The sequence below is a fragment of the Strix uralensis genome, chromosome 23, assembly GCF_047716275.1.
Source record: "Strix uralensis isolate ZFMK-TIS-50842 chromosome 23, bStrUra1, whole genome shotgun sequence".
NCBI lineage: Eukaryota > Metazoa > Chordata > Aves > Strigiformes > Strigidae > Strix > Strix uralensis.
The window spans coordinates 4,613,371-4,640,573 of NC_133994.1; the positions used below are offsets into that span (position 1 = coordinate 4,613,371).

The window sequence follows — 27,203 nt, forward strand, 5'->3', positions numbered from 1 at the left end:
CAATACAGTTAACATCAACCACATCTTTGTTTTTTTATTATTCAATGCAAGTTTAGATTTTAAAAAATTGGGACTTGCTGTTACAAGAGTATTCACAAGCTTGGACCTATGGGCCAGGACCCTCAAACCACAGCCAAGCACACAGAGCAGTTGCCTAATGTGGTGGTTTAACCCTTCCAGATCACAAAGCACCACCCGCCGCTAAGTGCCCTCCAGTACCCTGCAACTGAGGTCTGCATTAATTCCCCATGAGACACTATTACCATACCTCAGTCAAATGAAAGGTAGAGAATACTGACCCTGTGCGGTTATATCCTTTACTCTTTTGACTCAAAAACAAGAGTTTGCTTAAAACATCCTTTCTATAGGTCACATTGAAATGATCTGGACTGACAGTCACATGATACATCTCTGAGTGACAGCCAACAGCACATACATTAGAATTTTTGGTACCTTCTCTAGAAAGGCTCTAGTCAATTTGTACAGATTGAAGTATTCGCAAGCGCCTTTTAATATTGCTCAATAGCAGCAGTCTGAGCAGTTACAGCTACTACTGAACAAGAATCATATGTTTTTTGTAAATATTCAGGAAAGAAGGATATTTCAAGAAGGATGCATCCAACAGACAAAGGTAAGCCACCTTTAGGTAAGGTACCTACTTCACCAATTCAGGATAAAGCTGAATTTACCCACTCCCAATTCCTAAGTTTTCAGGAAGCTACTATCTGGTGCAAGTTGAACTTAGTCCACTGTGTAGAATGCTACAGCATGGAAGTCAGGGACCTAAGACTGAATGTTCATGCATTAAGCATGTGAAACCACATTAGAGAAGGAAAAAGACTATTTTGATTTTTAAGCAGTCAGCTGAGAAGTCAGTGATCCTGTGTATTTTAAATTTCTTCACTCTTACATGAATCTCAGACTACAATATTCTTGTCCCTGTTGACTACTGCTTCCAGCAATGGAAATAGCCAAAGAGAAACAAATTGCTTTTGCTGATACAATTCAGGCTGTGGCTTGAATCTCTCAGGCATTTCCTGAATGAACCGATCATCCAGGTAGGAAATTATTCTATTTTCTTTCCTCCTTATAGCAGCTGCCATCATTCTGATAACACACAAGGGGAATCCAATGAAACTCCAGTAGAAAAGACTACAATGAACCTGTCAATTGCCAGAGAAGTTGCAGATAATAGTGATAGCAACCGTCTACAGGGACTCAATAAGAAGTGTCTTCAATTTCTAGAGACTAGGAAATTCCCCAGTAGCAAGCTCGAGAGCTTTTTCTATTGTTATTGATACAAAATTCACTTTAGAGAGTAAATAATCTATTCATTTTGAATGAAAACTAATTACTTTCCCAGTGCAATCTAAAGATTACAAGTAGTGGCATCTCAACCTGTGTACAAGAGATCTTTATGTGTTCTTTAGGGATCATCAACTAAAGGATATAGGATACACCTAAAAAATTTATTCCATGACCTCCAAGGATAGATAAAAATCCAAGCACTTCTGATTATTCTTATAATTCTTACACTAGTCCCAGTTCTCAGAGACTCAATTTTTGAGTTAGGTACACAAATACAAGAAACTGAAGCCTAAACCAGAAAGTTGTTATTTTCACAGCTTTTTCCATTGCTTCTCACCTTACTTGTAGTATATCACTACCCTCTCCTGTTCATTAGAACTTGGATGTTGTTTACAAGTTCATTTGGGGGAACTTGAAGGAAAAAAGACAAGGAGCAAGTTCTTTCTTCTTGTTTTCAGTGAGGACAAGAATGTTTCAGCAGCATCTAAGAAACATTTGCACAGTCCAGTATCATTAAGAGACACCACAACATGGAACTCTGCTCATGTGCAAATATACATCTTACATTTACCAGTTAGGTTTACCGCCAGCATAGGTACCACTGGTTATGGTTATGCAAGGTCTGAGCTGCACAAAATCATGATGGAAAAACACTTTCTGTTCATTTCGTTTTCCAACTGTGCTAACAGAACTCAGCATATGTACGGTGACTAAATGCAACGCAGCTATAACCAAATTATTTTTTATGTTCCACCATCACTTCTTTGACAATAGCCTTCTCATAGCTTGCAAAGGCAAAGAGACCCTGCTGTCAGGAAAGAACTCTTAAAACAGTCCCATGTGTACTCAACCTATGTATTTCCTTCAACTCTCTCTCCTGAGCATAAAGCATTGATTTTTATGATGAAAAAACTTGTGGTAATTCTAAGAGACTTAAGTCAAGTATCCACAAAGAAGATGCATCAGCATTTCTTCCCTTCTCAAGGGTGAAAGCGTATCTTCCAAGTGGAAGACCCAAGTATCACCATCTTTTCAACACCGTAAAAGACCCCACCTCTCTTCTGCCACAGCCAACTGCAGTACAAGCATCTTCCTTTGACTGCAAAGCGCAGAAAGTCCTTGTTTTTAAAATAATTTTGAAGTTAAAAAAGAAACAATCTGCCAGGGACAACAATAGTTCATTATGGGACATGGGTGGCAAACAGCAGAAAAAGCAGGCTTGAAACATGGCCAGCTACAGGGCTTTTTCCTTGAACTCTCAAGATGAAAAACTAAGATGGTGCCAATCACCCCACATCTCTAAACATAAAGGAAAGCGGAATTTAAAATTCCTTTCTGAAGGAAAAATAAACCAAAGTTGATTAGTAACCGACAGATAATTCTAAATATTAATTTTATCTGCATCCTGAAACATTCTGAGCTCCTCCTTGTATTCTCTGTCTCAAGGAACCACAGTTGAGCAAATAACTCTGAAAAAGCAGCCCCAATTACAGCACAAGCTGCTCCTTGCCAAACTTTACTTTGAAAGTAAATTTCAAGTGAACCATTTTACACTACTGGAGTCTGTTCAAGGGTCAGCACCACCTCAAATACACAGCGACTTCCACAGGGCCAGCAGGTAAATCACTTTAGTAAAGTAACATACGAAATGCACTTCCCCTTACTCTATTTTTCTATCTTCATCAACAGTTTTTGAAGTTGCAAAAACAACTTGCCAGCAGAGAGAAAAATCCCTCTACACAACTTGCCATGAAGCACAAGGAGAGAAGCCTCCAAGCATCAAGGGCCACACACTGCAGAGGAAGCTCTGATGAATTCCACTTCTCACCATTAACCAAGAACAAACACTGCAGGACTTAACAGAACCCTCCACATAACTGCAGCTTTAAGTCCTTGTCGTCTCTCTCAGATTAAATTCAAAGCGCTTCAGTGTTTTTATTGCAAGTTCAATTACGGGTGGTTTTTTTTTTTTTCTCCTTTTTTTTTTGGCACAACAAAGTTCTGCAAAGAGGAATACCATTGAATAAATAAACACTATGTTCATAATAATTTAGTTTACTGAAGGGCCGTGCAAGAATTTGTGTATACCACAATTTGCTCAGTTCGTCTGTTGATCTACAAAATTTCCAGCTACAAATACAGCAAAATTGCCACCCTCCTCCTAGCTCCTGTTTCAGAAGAACCCATACTAACATATTTTTCATAGCCAATGTATTTATGAACAGTACAGGAAGCCTCTTCATCTAATCAGAGTCTCTATTTAGTTCGACTAGCATTAAAAGGCAAGTGATGAAATCTCATTGCAAGCACTATTCAACTTTCTTACACAAATACATCGCATTTCCAAGACTATTTTGCTATTAAAAAATACTCAATTTCAAAAATATGGCAGGATTGTATTGCAGGCAAGATACTGTTACATGACCTCAACTATGTAGCAGTAGTACAGGACTACCAGAAGACCAGAGAAAAATTGTTTTATCATCAACCGCCTAATTAAGATTAAGCCATTATTACCACAGAGAAGTACTTGATAAATAATCTTTATTGTTTAAGTAATGATCCAAACATACTTTAAATATTCCAAGGTATGTTTTGTCTCTACAGTGCAGTACAACATTACCCCTTGCTACCTCCCCACTTTTTATTAACTAACACCAGAAACCAAAAGCAAATAGCCATTTATAAATAGAATCATACACCCAATGTTTGGAAGGATCTCTTCAACCATAACAGCAGAAAGTATCTTACAACTGAAATACTACATCATCTGAACTTAAGCGTTTCATTTCATCTCACACATTCTCACTTCACCCACCAACCACACTGGAACAGGGAAATACTACCAACTCCATATTCAAAAGCTATACCGTTGCATAATCACTCTCGACCAAAATGTAAATACTATGAGAACCTATCTGCTGACTCGACATTATGCATCAGTTACAGATGTTGTAGTGGGTTATCAGTCTATATATAATTATGCATGAATACGGAACCCATAAAACTAACACCATCACAAGAATTACAAAAATATTGCGAGCCTTCTTTTTTATTCTCTAAAGTAAACTGGGATAATACATCATGTATATTGCCAAATACAGTCATCACACAGATGTTTAAATCTGGATTAGGGCAGTAGAAGCAAATACATTGATAATATTAAGTGGTTTCTGGCAAGCTCTGTAGCTTGACTTTCCAGTAATTTTACTCACGGACAGCTCCTCATTCTCACTATACCAAACAATCACCAAAACAGCTGCTTCCATCATCACACTACAGAAAAGAAATTCAGGTTACAGCACCACAGGTTGAAGAGTATTAACTGCCTTTGATACTGGTTTACTGCTTCTTCCACAGGGAATTTTCTAGAGATTAATCTCAGAAGGAAGTCATTTAAGCTAAAAGGGGAACATTCACTTTACAATGTCTGAGACTGGTATACAAAGGAGAGGAAGAATAGCCCCCATCCATTATTTGTTCAGTGCAAGTTGAAAAACCTGAGGAAAAGGGTTAGCTTCGCTGCAATTGCACTCTAAGATTTTGTTTTGTTTTTAACTAGAGTCTCAGGATATGTCCATTTATCCAAGTAAGTCTGTTATGTCCAGTATGGGATAACTTTATCTCCACCCAGCATGCCATCAGACATTAAAGGTCCTTATTACCTTGAAGCGTTTAGACGTCTAACATAACCCAAAAATGTGTTTGCAGAGCTACTCGCTGAGATCTTCTGTTCTCTGCTTTCTAGCAGAAAATGCAGATACCTACAGCTTCAAATCACACTCAATTTTTATTCCTGTTAAAATGTTCAGGTCTCTAGAGATGAAGCAATAGAAGAAACTAGGATTCTGGTAGGAGACAGGAACCTTAATTTAGAAGTCTGGGCCAGACACGATGAAGGCAAGTTAGCAGTGAGTGTCCCTAGTAAAGAGAAATCTGACAGCAGGTGCTTCACCAAGGCAGAACATTGCCCCTACACCATTCTGCTACTTGGTACGCTACTCCAAGCGCATTAAGTGCTTGCAAACACTATTTTTTTACATAAAAGGTGTTTAACATTGCACAATATTCAGAACAGTTTCAAGTGTAGCAACTTCAGACAAGTCTCGAGGATGACTCCTCTGCCCACAGAAGTTCAAGAGGAACACTGCAGCGCAAATGAGGTTGAAAAGCAAAGCGCTGCAAGTTACAGTCCCTGCATTCCTGCAATGGTCTTTTGCATCTTTCACCTATTTGACAGGCAACTTGAGAGCAGCATCGCTCCAGAAAGTAACGCACAAAGGCCCCAGTCACCTTTTAGGACACAGGTTATACACACATCTTATTTATTACTAGTCCTTCTCTAGTCAAACCCGAAAGTAGCCAGGTGTTAAATTGGACTCTCTCACTAAGCCCTTCCCAGTTCCACTCCCACAGACAGAGAGAACAAAAGATGTCATAATGAAAAATATTTGATAGCAAATTTTCAAATACAATCCACAAAAAGTTACTGCCAAAGTATCTTATGAGAAATCAAGCAGACATGATTTAACCTTTAAACTTCATTTAGAACACTGAAGTGCAGGAGTTCATAATCATTATTTTCAACTGATCATTATCCCACATTCACCTGGTTGAGGTTTTTTCCAGCACTTTAAATCTAGTTCAAATTAAAGTTCCATCATTTGTTCAGACACAAAAACCTTGACATCCTTCCATCCAAGTCAGGAGAGCAGGATACTACTTCTCCCACGAGAAACAAGTTCTAGTCAGATCTGGGTACTGAGTTAAGATGGTCACGCTGCAGTTAGCCATTCCACACAGCTCTACAGTTATTTGATCTACACACCTGGAAATCATCAGAGCAGAAGACATACATACCACTTCTCCACACATTAAGTACTTAAACCTCTTAACTAGTATTAAAGAGTCAGATTTTTAAAATAATGTGAAAGCCAGTCCAACAAAAATGCTATGAGACAGAAGCAGAAAGGTATCTAAGCACGCAGGGTAACTAATAATATGGAGAAGAGCTCCTTTTACTTAAGCCAGACAGATAAATCTTTTAACAAGACTTGTTTGGTCATGTGTTACCAGTCTTAACACACACAACAGGACCATTCTTCTGTAAGCTTTTAGTCTCATATTGCAAGATAAAAAGGCACTGTTTTCAGCAAATGCCAGATTAGAGGAAGTATGTGCTGCAACTGCTAGAGTTCCTTCCACAGAGTTCTTCTAATTTTGATGTCAAGAAAGAATTTTAACTTGGTTTTAGTGCAAGGGATTCAATTTAAAAAAAAAAATAATAAAGAAAACAGCCTATAAACATTCCTCCATATACTCATGAAGTTTGAAGAACTGCATTAAGAAAACCTTTGAGATCATTTGTGAAAAATAACCCTAATAAGACAACATTAGTAAAAGGAAATCTCAGCTGCAACAGACAGAATGAAGCACTAAGCTCCAAGTATCAAAACACAGCACTAGCACTATAGTTTGAACACGCACATGCCCGTCTCAAACACAAGACTAACTTCTGTACAGTTTACACTTGAAAAGATCCCACCTTCTGTGATAAAGCTCATTCACCGCATGGGCTCCACCTCCCTGGGGAGGCACACAGAAGTTTAACCTTTACATTTCAGAAAAGACTAAGAACATCTGTTACCAACTTCCTCCACATTCTTTCCCCCCCTTCCATTTGCTGTTGAAAATGCGAGTTGCAGATATTCAGAGTGATATTTTAGGAGTTCATGCAGAACTCCTTATATCCTTCATGCAGAACTTCATATAACCCTCAGAATATTCTTCACCCCCACAACCCATTCATCATCTCAACCTGGAGAGCCAGAGCTACACCTATGACAACACACCTCCAACTGAACTCAAATTCAGTGAGAAGCCAGCATAGGAAGGAAATGCAAAAAAAAGATACAGGAAGAGCTTTACACCATTACACTGGGACAGTATTTCACACAGTTTGGAGTGAGATTTTACTAGATACTTGCCCCAACTTTCATAATCCAGATGCTGCTGAGTTTACCTACAGGATTTATCCATCAGCTGTCACATACGGAGCCTAAACACAGATCTCTCCATGCCAGTGGGAGGGAAAGGGAAATGAGCACAGGTCCTGAAGGCAGCAGCGAAGAACATTCCTGTCTGGCAGTGTACACAGAACTGCAAGCCTGTCAATACCAGAACTTCATAGATAGTCCTGGGCCTTCTGTTCCTCTAGACTTTGCATTTCAACAGAACCCAAGACTTATGTCACATCCCACTAGACTATTCTACAACAGTGGATAGCTGCCAGAAGAACCGAGATTCATGCAGTCTTTACTACTGTTGCACTACCTGTTGTGTTCAGTGTTAATACTCATTTAACATTGCTACTCCTGCACCTGAAAAACCAGAGTGAAAGCTTGGCAGGGATGGGGCTGAGAAAAGGTTGCCTCCAATTAGAAAAACTTCTGACATGCTGCACAGTGACTTTCGTTTGTTTGTTCGGGTTTTTTGGGATGGGGGTAGTCTGAGAAAACAATCTGGAAGTGTTTTCAAAAGTTGTTAAGACATGGTTATGAATGTGAACACAGCCATGTCAATTCAAGTCACATTCTAATGCCAAATAGAAAAATACAACCAGTTTACACAGCCTTGAACGAGAACAACTCTTCCTGACTTATATTACTGAAAGAAAATGTTAATAGCTAACATCTGTCTAACAACCCCATGCAGCAGACCTGCTGCAGAACCTTAAGATGTCTTAAAGCATTTGAGCATTTGTAAAGCTTTGAGTTCTCTGAATGAAGGTAAATATGATGAACCTTTATTGCTTCAAGGAGTCATTCACTAAGTTTTCTGCAAGCTTTAGAGGGTAACTGGCTTCCAGAGTTCTCACACATATAAATACATACACAAACTTTTTTCCTACAACATTAATGCACTGGTCAGTAAAAAAGTTAGTCTTCCTCCTCTGTTTTGGTGTGCCTTATGGCCCTCGTCTGAGGACTGTGCCAATGTAGTTGGTGCCTCACCAGCTTCACAGCTGAGTGGGTGTTGGAGGGGTCCGCTGCCTCTTCTTGAATGCTCATGGGACTAGTCTGCAACCCTCCTGGAAGCAAGTTCACTGAAAGTCTTTTAAAAAGCTCTTATGAATCTCTCCAATGACTTACATGCTTCTTATCAGTTGTCTTATCTCCTTCACTGGCATTTTGAGTTTGTAACACAAATACAGCACTGGAACACTTCAGCCAGTAATGGTCATTATGAGTTACATATTTACAGTGCATAGCTTGGGTAAGCCCTTTAAGTGTATGCAATTAAAAGCGTGTTTGTTCACTTTGAACTGCTCTCTACTAATCATCCCCAAATGGTTCAAAAAGCTAGTGTGTAGAGAGAGAAACAACCAGGCACTGACTTCATCAGCATCTCTCTGCAGCTGAGAAGTAATCATCACTTGAATAAAGACAGACAACTCAAGGTGTTTCTCATGACAGACAGTGACCTTTTTTTTTCCCCTGTTATTTACCCAACTTGACCTGAGAAAACAAAAACAAGAGATCTCGTATTTCTGAGCCATGCCTTACACCAACAATGCTCACAGCTGTCAGTTTTTAAATCACAGACTGTATAATGCCGCATATCAGCGCTCTCCCACTGCACATTCCACCTTCACACTGATATGCTCTGACTTGGGATATTATGGCATCATCCTGAAATCCAGGCTGAGGGTCCGTTTGACAGCTGAGCTATGCAGGATGACAGCTTCGATAAGATCTGAAGTCCCTCTCTTCAACACAATGTTGATGCTACAAAACTTAAGGGAGCAGGAGAAAAGCAGCAAAGCAAGATTTCACAAGGCAAAAAAATTACTTTTGCATTTATCAACAGAAGGTGACAGGCTATTTTGCATGTCTTCAGAGTTACATTTTCAGAGGAGAAACACGTTTCATTTCGTTTTACTCAAGAATGTTTCAAGTGTCTTTAAAGCTTTCCTCAGCAGCCAGGTTTACCTGGCAATTGTGAGGATTTTTAAAGACTGGAATAGTAAGGATCTAAGAGAGGAAAAGTGACATTTCACTTTGTTTATTGTATTTTAATTGGCATGGGACAGGTAGAACAAGTATCTACCTGCAAGAGATCATAAATTCAGTGAGTACTAAGAATGAAATTTTACAAGACAGTCAGCTTTGACCACAGAATAGACTGAAAGACCAGGGATAATATTTGGGGTGAACGTATCAGCTCCTACCTCCTCCAAACATGGTCAGGCTATTTATGTACCATATTCGCAATACTGACCTGAGAAAAGCTTTTTGAGAATACCTGCTTTTAGACAGTTTTACACAGGCTTGAGTAACAGAAATGTAAAATCAAACAAGTCACAATTTCTCCCCGCATTAATTCCAGAGCAGCAACATAAAATCAATACAGTCTTAGAAAGTTTCTGTATTCCCAATAAGATTTCCCAATTTTAACAGATAAATTAGCCAGACTTTCTATTCTATTACTGTTTGGTGAGGAATCTCAAAGACACCAGGGACATGAGAACTGTCTGCACACTCATTTTGATATGAGGCTGTTAGTTGGGTCATCACCTGAAGAGTTCAGCCCTCACTCACCATCCTAAGACACATAAAACACTAAAGACAGTCCTCTGAAATCCTACATCCTTTTCACCTCTCAGACCAAGAAGCTTAAGGGCTGAGTGGCTAGGTGGCCACTTCAAAACCAGAGAGCAACAAACACACAGGACTATGACTATAGCACAAACATTCAGATCCTAGCCCACCGTATTGATCCACTCTATTAAACCATGGTGCTTAGAACTCCTCTAGTCATTTAAAAAGGTGCTTTAATGGCCTCTATAGTCATAACATATGGGAACAAACAATGATGCACAGACAGTAAATATGAAGCCATGAATTTACTTCTTTTTCTCCAAAGTCATTCAGGCTAATGTAAATCATTACTACAACACAGGTCTGACTAATGCAAAGTAGACATCCCATAACACCATTAAAAAAAAAAAAAAAGACTTAAACATAGCAACATAGCTCCCTCACTTTAAAAGGCTGTTAGGGGAGAAAAGGCCCAAGGGACCTGTAAAGAGCTGCTATTGCAACAAGAACTATTATCTAGGGATTTTAATGTCATTTGGAGTCAAGAAAACATCTGCATTATAAGGTTGCTAAACAACATTTAAAACAGAAAAAAGTTAAACAAGAACTTGTTATGGTATACAGCAGATTCTTTTGAATAGATTCTGCTTTTGTCAGGCACAATTACTTTGCTTTCCTTCCAGCAACCAAACCAAGCCAGAACTGGATTTGTAAAACAACTATTCAGGCAATAAAACACTGATAAGAGAAAAAAGTGAGATTAGGGTGGAGAACCTAAAACGAAGGCAGTGGCAACCGTTCCACCATCGCTACCACAGACTAACCATGGTACCATCCTTACACCACCAAATAAGTTACACTTCCTCCTGATAAATCATGAAGTACTGTATAAAATTTCATTTGCTGACAGAAGTTTCAGAAAAAGACAACAGACTTTCAGAAGAAAAAAGGGTAAACCTTGAAAGCATGCATATGGATTTCTTGACAGCTTTAAAGACAAAAAAAAAGTCTGTAGTATGTTTACTAAAATAGGTAAAATATAAACATACCCAAATGCTGTAAATTCAGACCAGGAAAATACCAACAAAGAAATCAAAGCACAAAACCAAACTCCTGGTACACAACAGCAACCAAGCTAACCGTAACATTAAAGAATACTTCCACGAAATGGAATCATATGTCCATTTGACAGTAGCTCTAGTTTTATGGAGTGCATGACTGTCAAAGCTATCAGTACATCACGTATCTATACCCTCCTGTGAAGTGACTTATTTTAAGACACAAATGAGTTTTGCCTAATACTGAAAACATCCATTTGTGTGTGCTTATTAGAATGAGACCATTGCTGCTTTGCAGGCAACTGCAAATGTAACTACACCTAGAACTCTATCCACTTAGAACTATTTTCAACATCCATTTCAAATTTTATTTTGGTACCTCCATCTCTGCAACAATATCTACAAATACCTACCAAACTGTCACACCCTATTGGGTATACCACCCTTGGGTATTTAGTTTTTAAATGGCTGAACACTCAGCTGCCCTCTCGCACTCCTTTCATCTTCTAGAAAGCCTCCAAAATATCTTCATTTAAATCGCCCAAACGAAAACTGGATCAGGTTATTTTTGGAAAACCCCTTTGAGCAGCAAAGGAAAAAACTCTGGTCTTCAGCCACATCAACTTTTATTTAACTCCATACAACTGCCTATGTATTTGAACCATGCAAAATGGAAGAGTAACTGCAGGGTGGGCTCCTGTGAGCTGACTGACCAGACATTTCCACTGAAATGTGGCTATAATTAAAGTAATTTCTCTCTAAAAAAAGCAGCACCCTGAGAGTTGCAGAGACCATCTACAAGACTAAAGCTATGCCACTTAACTGCTCCATAAAATTCCACAACAGTAGAAACAAAGAAATTCTGCTCTCTTTCAGTTCTACGACAAATGGGGGGGAAAGGTACAATGTTATCAGAATGAGCAATAGATATTAACAGGACATATTTTCTGTCCTCCACTGTTTTAAAATACTTTTTACACAAGCATCGAGACAGATGATATTTCTGTCTGGAGAAACTGTCTTTAATTTCAGACATTGGTCTCATTTTCTCTGAGGAGCAGCTTATTTTGGTTAATGGCAGAGCAGACGTCAGAGTTTTCTTTCCTACAAAGCCTCTCTTCCCAGTACAGCAGCACTGTTGTAATCATGCGATTAAGTGTGCTTATCCATGTGTGAAATGCAGGCTTGATCTCTGTCTCATATTATAAACTGTCTACAGCAAACGGTCAGCATATTCTTTATAATTTCATAATACTTAACAACTGAAATGTATTAAATTACATCTCACTTCCTTTATTGCGTTCACAGAAACTAGTAACAAATACTTAGTATTTAAAGTAGTAAAACCTTACTAGTGGAAGTATGACCTTTGATCTTGACTCTTCAGCTACACAAGCAGGTTCTGCTATGAGGCAGCAGGAATATTATTCAAAAGCAAACATACACGGTACGCTGTGCAAGAAAGAACAAGCACAAGCACAGGAAGTTGTGCAGCAGAGGTGTACTGTTTAAATATGTTTATTGATATAGTAATGCAGTAAACCTATGCAACAGCCAATTATCCTTCTACACTCTTGCTAAAGACTTCAAAACACACGTTAAAAGGTATTTGCAAAGAGGGTCTCTATTTCAAGAGATAATACGATCTCTTGTATGACCTTAAGTGATAGGATAATGAAAGCTGTCAATATTGGCATTTGACTTCCAGCACATTTTCATCCCAAAAATAGAGCTAGATCTTTTAGACATACATGAACACATCCAACTTGCCCAAGGTCACACTGAGACCTTGGGAGACGTGCAATAACCTGTCTCCAGACTACACACATAGGACTCAGCAAGAAACAACACATACACCCACCCACCTCCTCCCCCCAACTTCATCTCTGCCACTCTAAGAAAAACAAAACAAAAAACAACAAGAAAAACCTACACTGCTTATGCATACAGGTATATCACAGCAAAACTTGTTATTATTCAAAGTCCCTGACTGTGTCTTACTGCCTCTTCAAACAGTAAGGACTTAAATCACCACACAGTATTAAGGCATGATTCCCTTGTTCAACATGTAAGATTGTGCAACTTCATTGTAATACTTCATATTCATCAGAAAGGGCCAGCTTACTCCCATACCATCATCAGCTAAGACTGAATGTGAAATAAGAAACGGCAGTGAACAGGGAACTAGGAAACGTTCCATCTTCTGATGTCGTAAGTTTTTAAACACAAGAGAGAAGCACACAAATACCACAGACGTGGTTTTCTTGACAAATAGCAAGGAAAATTAGAAGATACAGAATATCTTAACACATCAGATCATCAAGTAGAACAGATTGACAAACAGAAAACCATTGTCTGTAGTAATTTTTAGATTATTCTTTGTTAGTTAAGAAAGTAGTAACATTTGCTCCAGCACCAGTGACTTCTACTACAACTCTCCTAGAACTGAGCCAGTTAGAATTATCACAGCACTGTACACCATATGTATCCACACCAGTGAGAGAACAGGTAGAATTCACTGCTGACACCAAGATGAACCTTTATTTTTGAATTTAAGACAGAACACAACAAGCTTATTTTAATTATATTCATAAAACACCAAAATTTACACAGGCAGGATATTCTAAGGGTTGGCTGACTTCCGAACCTGCTTTTCCACAGTGTTTCAAAGCCTTGAGGTTAGTTCACTAAATTCAGTATACTCCAGAGACGCAGTGGTTAGCAGGAATACCTTACAGACCTACAGACTGCATTAAACAAACTGATTATGACTCAATAACCGAGAATTTAGAAAAGTTTCAGATTCTTTATTATGTATTTTTCTGCCCAGCAGAAACTTTTACTGCTAAAAGCAGCAACCGTTCTCATCTGTGTTTATTTTAAGGCAGTGTTTGCCAGAATAACCACCACAGAGATCATTTCACCCTAGCAAACCACAGCAAGGGAACCCTGCTCAGTTCCTACAGCTCCCACCATCTGCAACACTGGAAAGGTCTTAGCAAGTTCCCGTAGGCAAGCAGCGACTGGATTTAGACCATGTTAAACGGCCCAGGGAACCCACCTACACGCTGTTCTTGCCCATTTCCATACCACACACGCATACCAGATTTCTCATTTGCTCAATGGCATCCAATCTTCTCACCATACAAGCTTCCCTAAGTTTTTTTTCCCTTAAGACTGGTTCACTTTTCTGGAATTCAGTGAGATTTCCTTTAAAAAAATAATAATCAACATACACCTAACAAAAATTCACCTTCTTTGTAGCCATGTTACTAACTGTTCCTGGGCAGCAACCAACTGAACTCCTCATTAGATTTGAAGCACCATTTTTGAAAAAAGGACTCATTCACAGCTCTCCCACATGAGGTGTTTCAACACTATACATTTTGTTTCAAGCAGCAGTCTCTCTGTGCTACAAGAACAATTGCATCCGTGCTCTGCTGGTCACTGCTAATAAACCCCTTTAAAAGGGACTTCATAACTGGCCGTGTCTTTCATGAGAAGAGGAAGAAAACATTAAGAAATGCTCCAAGTGATTAGTCTGCTTCTAATCTAAACCAAGAGGAAGTATTTTAACACTGCATGAAATAACTTCTGACTTCGGTCATGCTTCAGAAGTTAATATAATTTCTACTTCCAGTACTCTCAGTAGATACTTTTAACTATTGTATGACTAAAGCAATGGAATTTCATGTAACAGAATGAGGCAATATAGTCGTATTAATGTATTTAGGTCTGATCTTGTAAGCTGCTGAGAACAATGTTGCAGAATTAGACCATAAGCCATTAAGCACAGAATAACCAATGCAAACAATTATTAAGCCACACATGAAATTTGGTGGCCTCATTCACATTACAACACCACCACATGTCATCATTTGCCACCAATAGCAATTGGGAGATGGCAGAGGTTTGATTCTGTGGCCTTGTGCTGCCTTCTCCTTAAATCCAGGGCTACTCATCCTTTGTGTACTGAACGATACATTCTCACAAAACTAAGAGACCCGAAACATTCAAAGAGAAGAATGAGCACATGGGGAAGAAAAAAAAGGAACATCTCCTTAGTTTTCATAATGACATGCTAATACCCCACGACACGCAAATTAAGACTGCGCAAGCCATATATCATACTGAAAATACGTTCAAAATGGAGGTTATTTTTCCTAAATGAAGCAGTATGAAATTACTAACTCTATTTTCAAGGTAAAGTTTTAAGGTTAGATACCAGTAATAGCTCTGGAACAACATTAAAAGATTACTAAGACTACTTGCAGTCTAGAGTGAACAAGACTAGTCTAAGCAGAGCACCATAACCTGTTCACAGTAGTGTTTAATCAATCAGTGACCGAGGCATGTGTTTTAACAGTGTCTTTATTGCCACAATAGGATAAACTAGGATTACCATACTTTGCTTGTTCTTCCAAATAAAAATCTGAGGTGATCCTTCAGCAACCAAAGACAGCAAAACAAGTTATACTATTTATTATAAATATGATGCAATAAAGTTTTATTTGCAAAAGCATACCTTTGAAGAATCTTGTCTATGAAGTTTCCATCACTTACTGCACGTGAGCATTCAACAACAAGTAGGAGTTTAGAAGGATGTCATGTCACAAAGTTTTTTCCTGAAACACTAACCTAATCAGGAGCTGACTTCAGAGCTACTTTCAAAATACTACAGAAGAAAATTCACTAAGTGCCAGTTACCCAAGCAACTGGGACCTAATTAAATCTATCCAACACTTCAGGGATTAGCCTGTTTTCTCCTACAGTCCTGTAGCCTCTCCCATGAGATAACATATACAGCTATGGTGAGATTTATTACTTGCTGACTAGTTCTTAACATATGCTGAATTATGATCTGGCCTGTGATTCAGAATGAACTTTGACATAAGTGGCATTTCAAAACAATTATTTAACTATTTTTTATTGAGAATAAAAAAATTTTATGTATAGTATTTTAGTATTAAATTGCATTGATAGGGCCAAGTAAAAACAAGATAAACTCCTACAAAGAGAGCTCTCAGGCCAATAGCAAAGTGAAAAACTTTTCATGATTTCTCCCTAGTGCTGTGCGTATTATTTCTTTGTGCATTGCTTCTTACATGGGTATAACTTCACTCACACTGCTCAGAGTTTAAAAAAACTCCTAAAATAATAGCCTTTTTAGAGAGGGGGGAAAAAAACACCAAACCACACTCCCAAAAAAACAACCACCCCCCTCAAACCAAGCAAAAACCACAGCAAGAGTTCTAAGAAAAAAATCCCTATTTAATTCTAGACAAAACAAACAAAAAACACCAACACACAACCAGTATTTTCCTCACATCATATGCTGCAAAACCAAAATAAGTTGAAAAAGTCACATGCACAATTTAGGCTGTAAGAGGCAGAAAAATTTCTAACATGCCCTGAAGATAATCACAGGGGAAGTTTCTATTATTCATCACCTATCCACATACTTATCTATAGGACTAAATCACTCGTTTATCTGCTTAAGAAGAATAGCTAATATACTTTAGAAGTTCCATGGAAACAAACTCAAAACAAACAAGCTACTGGTGCATTCCCAATGTTCAAACTGCATTAAAAAGTCAGTTTTGAAGAAAACACCACCAGTGTTTATGAAGCATGTTGGAGTTCCCTTGAACTCCCAAGATATCCCAAACAGCAACGCAGGAACACACTGCAGAATCTCATGCTTAGTTTAATATTTTCAGCTGCGTCAGCTGTCTTGAGGAACCTTGCTCAAGACCCAGGACACTGAAAAGGTAGCCTTTTGTGTGGTGTACTCTCTTAGTTTGCAGCAGAATAACAGGTATTCTGAAGCAGCCTGGTAAGGACTCAATTTTCCAGCTATGAAAAAGCCTATGATAGGTTAGGTGTGATAGAAACCTAACGTACCAGTTCAGCTTGAAGTCATGGCATTGTGCTAGTGTCTGAGAGTCTCTTCACACCATTTTAACAAAGCTCATACAGATTTGCACGTGCAGAGATGCTGTCATACCTGCATTACACTAAGCTTCCACTTCTGCCACCCTAGAGGGCTTTGGACTGAAATCCAGCCGAGATGCCCGTGCCACCACCCCAGTGCCAAGACCAACACGGCAGCCAGTAACCCCCAGCTGAGCTCAGGGAACCAAGCAGCCGAGGCTGGCAGCCTCCTGGAGCTCTCTCATGAGACCCACATCAACCTCACACTACACAGCACAGCATGGGTTTCAGAGTAGAGAATGACCTCAGAATTTTATTAACCTGACATACAGTGCTTATAATTTATCTCCAACAACAACTCTCTATATTCAAATTGAGCCGAGAGATGTGTACTGAACAAAGATTTTGCTGTCAAATTTTATAATGCTCCTGAAATGCTAAACCACTGTTGAACTGCCACATGAATGTAACAGAACAAAGTAGTTCTATTTACCTTTGGCACCTCAGATACCACAGTATGTCCTCAGAAGAAAAGTACTCAGCCAAAAGCACAGATTCAATAACATTTTATGACAAAATATAACTTTATACAGCAGCATTTGTTAAAAAAAGTTGAACTCTGAAGTTCAGCATGTATATCTTCAGTTTCATTCCAATTTATATTACTGACTCCATGCTTTAAAAATCCACAAGAACCACTTTTACCAACCACATGGAGTTTGCACATCTTCCTAGGGCAAGCTTCAGACAATTAATCCCTCAAATCCAGACTGACTCTCAAATACCAGCAGACAAAAGTGACACGATACAGGAGGTTACCACTTGCACCTGTCCACCCTCATTATCACCCTGCTGAAGAAAATCCAAAGTGGTACCTGTAATCAGGTCATGCTGCTAAATTCCAGTAAATCAGCAGCTGCCTCACCAGCAGCTAAACCATCCTTCCAGGAGGGAGGGGACTTCTGAAGGAAGCACAGGTAAAACAAACAATCCCAAGATAAACCATTCCTAGTTGTGATTTAGAGATCACAGCTATACTTATTTTTCACATTAACAATGTTTTAGTCACAAATTAGTCACAAAATATTTTAGTCACAAAGCCACAGATCTCATTTGTGCACAAACTCGCGTTAGGCTAAAACTTACTTATTTTTTAATCTTAAAAACCCAGATTTATATCTGAGCATTTGACCATGTGCTATTTGAGATAAAAATAGCACATCATGACTGTTTCCTTCCAAACACCACCTTTTCTTCTGTCAGGGCTGCACAGAAATACCCTACCAACAGAGGAAGTTGCAACAGCCCTGTTCAGTTGCAACCACAACATCCATTCATGAAAGAATTCTTTCAATTTAGACCAGAACGTACTTCAAATTCCCTTAGCAACAGTGGCATGTACTGCTGTAAAGAGAACAGACCCAAGGTGAAATATTATCAAGAACTGAAAAACCTCACAAAAAACCTATACAAACAGATGGCATAATTCGGGTTTTTTTAAATGCTACTTAGCATTTACAGCTGGAAGTGGCAAATATCTAACATGCTTTGAATATGCAAATTATAAGATCAACACAAAAGAGGACAATGCAATTTCTTTTAAAGACAGGCAGTCATAATGTTGAAACAGACTGCAACCAATTTTCATACACTATTCATAATTACTTTATTACACTGTGAAAGGGTAATCAGTTTCCAAATGATCTAACAACCTTGGGCTGCTCTTAACTCTTTTATACCAGTCTTAACTACAAGCACAGCCTAGGTCTGCAACTTTAAGCCAATTACAATAGTCTAATATTAAACACGCAGGTTAGATGTGTTCTTCCTCACATACCCTCACACAAACCAGCATACAAGATTATCTAAGAGCATTCAATTAATAAGCAGGAACTGCTATATAAAGAAATCCATTCCCAGCTCTAATCTCAAAGGAATAGCTTTATTATCAGGAAAGGGAAATCTGATTTTTGGCTCCTTTGTTACATTTCAATAGGAAACAGAGCAAACACAGTATGTTTTGACTGCCTGGAAGAGTAAATTCTAGAGGAATGTTACTATGTCAAACATTTTTTTTAAAAAAAAAGTCCCCAAAGTTAAGTGCTTGAATTGTATTGACTCTTAAATTATGGCTCAGTCATTTTCAGACTGTCTTGTAATTTAACTACCTGCTAAGGCCACTTCCACTTTTAGTCATCGGTCCCTGACTAAATCCAAGAAACTTCACAACATGAAAAACCACAAATAACTAAGTTTCAGATTCAACTTGTGCTTGGGTTAAATACCTACTACTCTCTGCTGGGTTTCTACAGTTCGCCAAGCAACGTATGGGGCGGGGTGCGGCGGCGCGCTGGCACAGACAGAAAGGCTGTGAACTTCCCACAGACAGAGGAAGTAACATACTGGTCCTGGTTTAGGTAAGTGTGTTGATTTTGTAGACTGATTAGATTAACAGGCTAAAACCTCCCCAGTAAAGAAAGAATCTAAAGCCGCATCAATCTTAAGTTTCAGAACTTGTTACTGCCATCGTTTTACCACTTAGATGAACAAGAATAGAGATTACAGAACTATGGACTAAAATATCCAATTTAATGGCAAAACTCTGCCCTTTCTCCAGTTCTCAACGATGATCAAAACAGGAGGCTCTGATCTTCCAAAACAAGATTAACACACAAAACCTGACAATAATGTTCAGACTACTAAATGCTTTTAATTTTAAGCATCTAAACAGAAAAATCTTATCAGACACCAGATGCTACTGAAACACATTGCCTATTAACAAAAACTCAGCTTTATTCCAAAAACAAGTAATTTTGATCTCTACAAATAAGCAAGTTGACAAAGAAAACACTGCCAAAACCAAATCATTTCTTATTGCTAGTTTCAAGAAAATTCAAATCAGCACTTAAGACAGAATTTATTACATGTACAAAATTGGTGTTACAGAAGCAGCAATGTATATACCAAGCTTGGTTGGGTTTAATAAGAGGTTTACTTATCATACAACTTTTTACAATCAGTTCACTTAAAAAAAAAAGACGGAAAAATCCACAACTATCTAACTTCTAGGAACTGATACTCATGAATTACAGATTTATTTCACACTGTATCGTCATCTTGTATGAAAATGATACCCATTTTCAGAGAAGCCTAATCAAACCAAGTTGGCTTTCAAGATTTGCCATTACTTCCCAAGAGAAGCTAACAGATATGTTACTGATGCCAAATTTACAGCCACCATTTCTGTGCTTTTGCCAGCATCAGAAAAAGCCCGAATTCCAAACCCACCACTATATAAAAAACCATGTGGTTATAAGAAATATCTAGGCATCACAATCAAATACTATTTATTCCAGTAGTAAAACATTTATCCAATCACCAAGACCTTTTCTTGGCAAAACTTGACAAAAAAGTTTCCTAAAGGCGGCCAGCTTGTTTTAATCATTTACATTTTTCAACACTATTTGTTCTCACTTTGTATCCAAAGGTCAGAACTCAAACCACTACCCAGGCAAACTTTGGAACAAATATTATTTTTGTCCACTCTTCTGGAAAGAATTTCACTTCTGTTAAGAAAGTTGAACTATAAAAAACAGATTTCCCTCCGATCCGTTTAAAGATGCTTCACAATATTTTTCATAAACAGAAGGCTAGCTTATCATGGGTCCTATCCTTTATCACTTGAGTGTTACACCATTACAGGCTTTTGCTTTGTTCCAACCAACACGAGAACAGTAAAACACAGAGCAACGCTAAGCAAGGTCCAGCTGAGGTGACAGTTTGAACTATGCCAACTATGATTCCAGTTTCCCTGACACAGCCCTTCTTCCCTAAAATGCCCCTTCCGAAATCATCTTTATACATATTAGAACATATTTGCACATTAATCCACGTGTTATTGGCTAGTAAATTACTCCAGGAAAAGGTCTGCCCATGTTAGTTTGGGAATCTTCACTACATTGAATGCTTATATCCACACTACACCCAGCTCAGTGATATATTAAGATCAGAAAACTGGAAGAACCTCCCCTCACACACCAAAGGCACTTTTGCTGCCCCTTGGACAGACTTATTTCTGAAGCAACATTCAGTGTCCTGCATGCCAAGGTGAAAAACTATGGTTAAATATTCATACAACTGACTATCAATATTAGGGATTCACATCAGAATACAACATAGCTTCCTTTTCTAAGACTACAGCGATGAAGATATCATTTCTCTTATTTAACCTTAAAATGCAAAATAGAGTTACTCAGTGTTCTTTAAGTCATTCACTAATTCGAGTCTGATACCTGAAATACCCATGGTTCAAAAGAAAAAAAAAGTATTTTAAAGCAGTAAGTAGACATCTTGGCCATACCACTACACCACTAAAGCTCACCAAAAATCAGTAAAACTAATACGCAGGCTTGCTGACTGACCCAATCACATCTGTAAACCATGGTAAAGCACTCAGAGCTACTCTGTAGCCTTTATAGAGATGAAAGGGCTGAGCATTTGCATCAAACACCACAGGCTATATGGAATCTTTGCTTCCTAACACCTAGAAAACGCTGCTAGTTCTATGCAATTTTCTGAACTTCCTAGTTATGGGGTCAAGTCAGTCAAGCCCCCAACAACTATCACACCTCTAAAAAAGAACTCTCAGGTGCACTTGCAACTTAGCTCCTCAATTGCTCTTCTTTTCTGCCAGGTGCATTCAGCTAATGTAGAATTAGAATTTGTTTAACTAAACATGGCTGGCTGAGAACAGTGGCAGTTCAAACCCAAGTTTCGCTCATGATTTAGACAGCCCTGCTTTGGGAACTAGGGTGACAACGACCACCAGAGACATCAGGCCAACAGCTGGGGACTGTAACTGCTCCAGTCAACACCTTTTACTCCATTCACCTGTCAGAGCCTAGGCTAATGCTGCAAAGAAATATCCTTACTTTGACAATCACTTGGCCAAAACAGCATTTCATGATAATCTCCACACAGGATATCTATTTCTATACTCTGCCTTTGTAATTGTTTTTTTACCAGTAACTGGATCTCAGGTGAAATATCATGTTATCTGCATATATCAACAAATTACAGAAATAATGATTTACAGTGGTTTATAAACTGATTTTACTCTTAATTCACATACAGTATCAGCACAATCTCTCTATATCACTCAAAAAAGTCCCAGAACAAGGAAAGATTAACAGATGCACATTGACCTAACATTCAGAGCCAGCTCTATAAAGCTGCACATTCATTACAGAATACAACACATCTCTGCAAGAGAATCTTCCTAAAAATCTGCAGCACTCCAGTACCAAGATGAAGCAGAAAATCACTGGAAGGATGGGGTTTTTCTGCCTATAAATCTCAACCATATAAAATGCTACCAAGTAATTCATTTAGGTACTCAGTATGGGATTTTTGGACGATGAGCTGGATGGGTATCAAGCTGTACTTGCAGTTGATGCTGAAGTAACTCCGCTGAGTTTGTGGAGACCTGAGTATTTTTCACCTGCTGAAATGTGGACCATTAAATCAAAAGTTCAGCAGTATGAGGATTATCTCAGGTGCCAAAATGGCACTGTTTCTACAATTTAAAAGCGGTTTGGTTTTTTTTTTTCCAGATAGTACCATCACCCTTTAACTGCTTTACCTACACGTAGGTCAATCACTATAGCAGGAACTCATTCACAGTACACCAGAAAAAGAAGAAAAAAAGGGAAACAAAAACATCACTCACCCTGTAAAATTAGGAAGTTAGGGATTCCTTCTGGCTAATTTTAGCAAAACAATAGGTAGCATAACCCCCCTCAACCGAAAAAACAAGGAGGTTTAGGATTAGTTTACTAATAAATAGCTTCTTTCCCACATACAAAAACCAAAACAAAGCTCTCTCTCAGATGAGCTATTAACCACTCACATCAGGAAACAAAGCCCCATCTTGTCACCTTTACATAAATAAAAGTCAGCAAAAGAGGGGTTGAGAGACACACCAAGAGATTCTCTACAACCTGTAGTAAAATTGTAAAGACAGTCGATGCATTCTGACAGAACAGCTGTATACATCATTATGTTAATTAAAATTAAAGTCTCATCTACTTAGCATACAAGTAATTCACTGAACCTCAGTGACAAAAGGAAGGAACCATTTCCTCAAAGGGGCATAGTCACATACAACTTTAACGAGTTGTCTGCTTATACTGAGGGCCACAGCATAAAGGAGATAGAAAAGTATTTAAGAAACAGTCCTGGCTATTTTAAGTAAAACAAAGCACTATCAACTATAAAACACACACAAAGGAAGTGGTAGGATAGATTACGTCAGCCCTTGCCTCAATTCATAAATCCTAACCGCAAAACAAGACAAATTCTTAACTGCCTTTCTCTGGAAACATGTTTAAAGTGAATACATGCAGTTTATGTCTTAAAATACGCTATTGAACAACACTCGCTGATGCATCACTTTCAAACAGCCACGGGGGGGGGGGGGGGGAATTGTGTAATCCTAGTCAATTCTATCGTGCAGCCAGATCAAATAACATTTCAAGAACTGCCTGCCAAGCACCCAGCCTGCCAGAGTACAATAAGCACTCAAGTCTCAAGTGCTCTGGACTCAAAACCACCTTTCAGTGGTCCCAGGGATCTTTATAAAATAGTTTAAACACTACGAAATTACAGGGTTGGAAAAACAAATAAAAGCTTTTAAATGCTGCTCCTACACAATTCTCAACTTGCTGTTAAGCATCTAAAACGTCTGTCTTGTGATATCCACTAGGCATAAGTATTCAAAACTGCGATTGCCTGTAAGAGCAAAAACTGACAAAAATGCAGAGTTGGTTGCACGTCTGGAACTAATTGCCTGCAGATTAACGGCTTTACATCGGAATAGTGTTCGTCTGCAGGGTTTTAAACCCAGTTTACTTCAAACTGAGTTCCCAGAAGAAACATACTGGTGGAGAATCTGAAACTACACTTCACTAGATTTCTATTCTCCACTTTCCTCTACTTCATGCCTAACATTAAGTTTAAAAAAAAAACACAAAACAAAAAAACCCACATTAAGTGGCCTTGTCAACTGCCATTTTCATTCACATACAGTTAAAGAAGCCGCATATGGCTGTAAGGAGGCCATCCAGTCACACAATGCCCCACGCAGTGCGAAGCCACATGGACTCAAGAGGAGCTTAAAACCAATTGCAAAACAAAGCAGAGCTGGTTTCTTCCTCAGGAAACAAAGTGGCCAAGCAGGTCTCCTGTCACTATCTGAAAACACGATTAAACATCGCTAAAAAAAAAGTTACACCACACACCGTAGCAATTAGTACTTCAAAGGCATTCCATTTTATCAAGTGCAGTGAAAAAGTACTTTCTTTGAGGATAAGGAAAATGCAATCCTTATCTCCTTTGCTTAAAAAAACCCCAGAATTAAACAGAGCACTCCGTTTAGCTTCACTGTTTATATTTAGCACACAGAGGTAAAGCATCTGTTATGGAAAGAAAACCCTGCGGTCTTAAAGCATTCTGAACTTCCTAGGCCAAGAAAAACTATCGCCTCACCTACCAAGTCGATCCAACTTTTTCTGAAAAAACTGGAGTAACCCAAAGGGGAAAAGAGAATCGACTCGAGCTTTTCCCCCATCCAGGTGTTTTCTGTGTTACCATTGGCCAAGTAACAATTAGGCAACTTGAAGAGCAGCCTTAATCTTCCTCTCGGAAATACAACTTGTATGCCTAAAGCACTAAAGTTACCCAATCCACCTGGGTTGGGGACCCACTCTCCTGACCCTCACCCGTCAGTTTAAAAGCAGATCCCAGACCCTGCCGCTTCGGGGCTTCACCACCAGCTCCAAGGCCAAGGTCCGGCCGCACTCGGTGACCAGGGGGGCACTCACCGCCAGCCTCGGGCTTAGGCTCTGCAGCTCCCGGCGGGGCCGGGCAAGCCCAGCTCGGCTGCAATCCCAGCGGCTGTGCAGCCTGACCCCAGCAAGCCCCCGAGTGGAGGGGGGGGGGGGGGGGGGGGCGCGGTGCCCAGCGGCGGGACCCCTCGAGGAAGAAGAGGAGGAGGAGAAGGGCGGCGCAGGGGAGGAACCGGGGGCCAGGGGCGGCGAGAAGGCGCAGTTGGTGAACAAAAGGAGGCCCCTCCGCCTCGCCGCCACGCAGCTGGGCCGGGGTGCGGAGCAAGCGAGCGGCGGCGCCCGGGCCCGCCGCCCCCCTACACACACACACACCGCCCCCCCCCCCCCCCCCCCCCCAGCGCAGCCCTCGCCCGGCACCGGGGAGGAGGCGGGCGCGGCCCCGGTTGCGGGGGGTGGGGGGCGGCGCGGGGGAAAACCCGGCGCGGAGCCCGCCCGGCCCACCCCCCCACCCCCGTCGTTGTCGGTGTCGTGTCCCCCCCCCCCCTCCGCCTCCCCGCTCCCCCCCGCGCCCCGCCCGGCTCTCACGCACCGGCCCGGCCCGGCGCCGCTTCCCCGGTGCAGGCGGCGGGGCGCGGGCACGCACACGGAGACCCCCGCTCCTTCCCCCGGCGGCGGCCCGCCTCTGCCTCCTCCCCGCTCAGCCGAGCCGGAACCGGGAGCCCCGTGATTGATGGCGGCTCTTTAATAGCGTGGTCAGCTAGAAAATGCATCTGCAAGCAAGATATTAAGGAGGCAAAGCATCCCCGGGAGTGATCAGCCGCTCACAGCCCCGAGCTGCAGCCAGGAATATTAATGCAACCAGCCCGCCTCGCCTCCACGAACGCTGATCAAAACACACAGGGGGTGGGGAAAATGCAGATAAAACCGAGGGGTGGAGGGAACACATTCACAGCCGGCATTCGTTCCGGAGATGGATAGGGAAGATGCCTGTCCAGTGTCACATAAAAAGACACTTCTACACTAGGATTTTGTTGCGGTGTATTCAATTAGTAAGCCATTTTGTTTAAAATCCTTTCCACGACGTCTTCCCTCCCCCCTTTTGAAACAGAAATTCATCTGCTCGGCAAAACACGTTCTTTTTAATTGTATTTAATTGGCAATTTCTAAAATTATTAATATTTACCTCTTACTAAGTGTCTTCATGCCAACCTGTAACTTTTCCAAATCTCACAATGTCTTGCACTGTTCTTAAACACCACAACCATGACCTTTCAAGCTGCTAGGACCGACTTAATTTTAGAGCAAAGCTTTGCTATTTCCCTTGCAGAATAACATGAAAACAAGTCGTCTATGTAATCCATTACCCGAGGGCAATGGGCAATTTTTCCCTGCCAAGCAAATCCATTTCCTAGCCATGCAGTAGTATTTTACCTGTAAAATAAATAAGTGAGTACACCTCCTCAGAGCTGGTGTTACAAAACCAAGTTAAAAAATAAAAATTAAAAAAAAAAAAAAAATCAAGGTTCACAGACCCAGTCAATTAGAGCAACACCCTCAAGTACTGTCTGCCAACTTACTCTTTCCAGATGCTGTTAATTGTTTGTAGCTGTACATTTTCCCTCTGTAGATATTTCTACCATGTTTTGTACTAAAGCACAGGAGTCCTTCAGGAGACAAAGACCCGACTTCAAAATTTATTCTGTACTCTCTAGAAATAGCTACCTAAAACCACTAACGCAGCTGAAGTAGCTGATTAATTTTAATGCCCTTGCCACATTGCAAGACAGCTATGATCAATACAAATTGAAGATGGTGTGCAGCACAAGCTTCGCTCCCGCAATATTCATTGTACAACACTGGAGCCTATCTTTGAGAGAACTGGTTCAAAATAAGCTTTGTAACCAAGTATCCGTGTGATAGCTCCAAACCTGCCAGAGCTGAAATTCAATCCTCAAGTCAGTACAAAGAAACCACACTGCATTTATCCTCACTTCAATTTTCTAATCAAATGTGGCCTGACACCTCGCAAATCATAGAAAGGAACTTAGTGCTCCAGTGTGTATTTAAATCAGTGTTTACTTCTAATGACTTCCAAAAGAGCTTTCCAGCAGTAAGTTAATTCAGGCCAAGTTCCATTTATTTGCAAAATACCCTGTTTGATGGTATTTGCTCAAAAACACCTTATCCCTTTAGGACAGATGACCCAGCCAGCTTGGATCATAAATCCTTAAAGTCAGGAAAAATGCACTCCGATTTGAAAATAATATCTGTAGATTTTTTTTTTGTATCCCATTAGGATGAAAGTTGTTCAAACAGTACAGAGCAGAGCATCCAGCAGTTTGAACACAGCAACAGAACCGGAGAGTATTCTTGAATCTCAGACACTGTCTTGCAAGTCCAAGGCAAACCAACTTCAGAACTCGGCAGTGTGGTAGACGGCAGTGAAATCGTCTGAAGTC

At 39.9% G+C, this 27,203-nt stretch overlaps 1 protein-coding gene across 3 annotated transcripts in view; it reads right to left on the minus strand.

Annotated features, from left to right (window-relative positions):
- Nucleotides 1-27,203, minus strand: part of RERE (arginine-glutamic acid dipeptide repeats) — a 254,992-nt gene that overhangs the window by 179,113 nt on the left and 48,676 nt on the right. Inside the window, exon 1 of one of the 3 annotated variants that reach the window (XM_074892539.1) lies at nucleotides 25,334-25,490. The exons of the other annotated variants lie outside the window; for them this stretch is intronic. The gene's annotated coding sequence lies outside the window, so the exon portion shown is untranslated. Of the gene's footprint in view, nucleotides 1-25,333; nucleotides 25,491-27,203 lie in introns of those variants that run through there. 3 annotated transcript variants of the gene reach the window in all.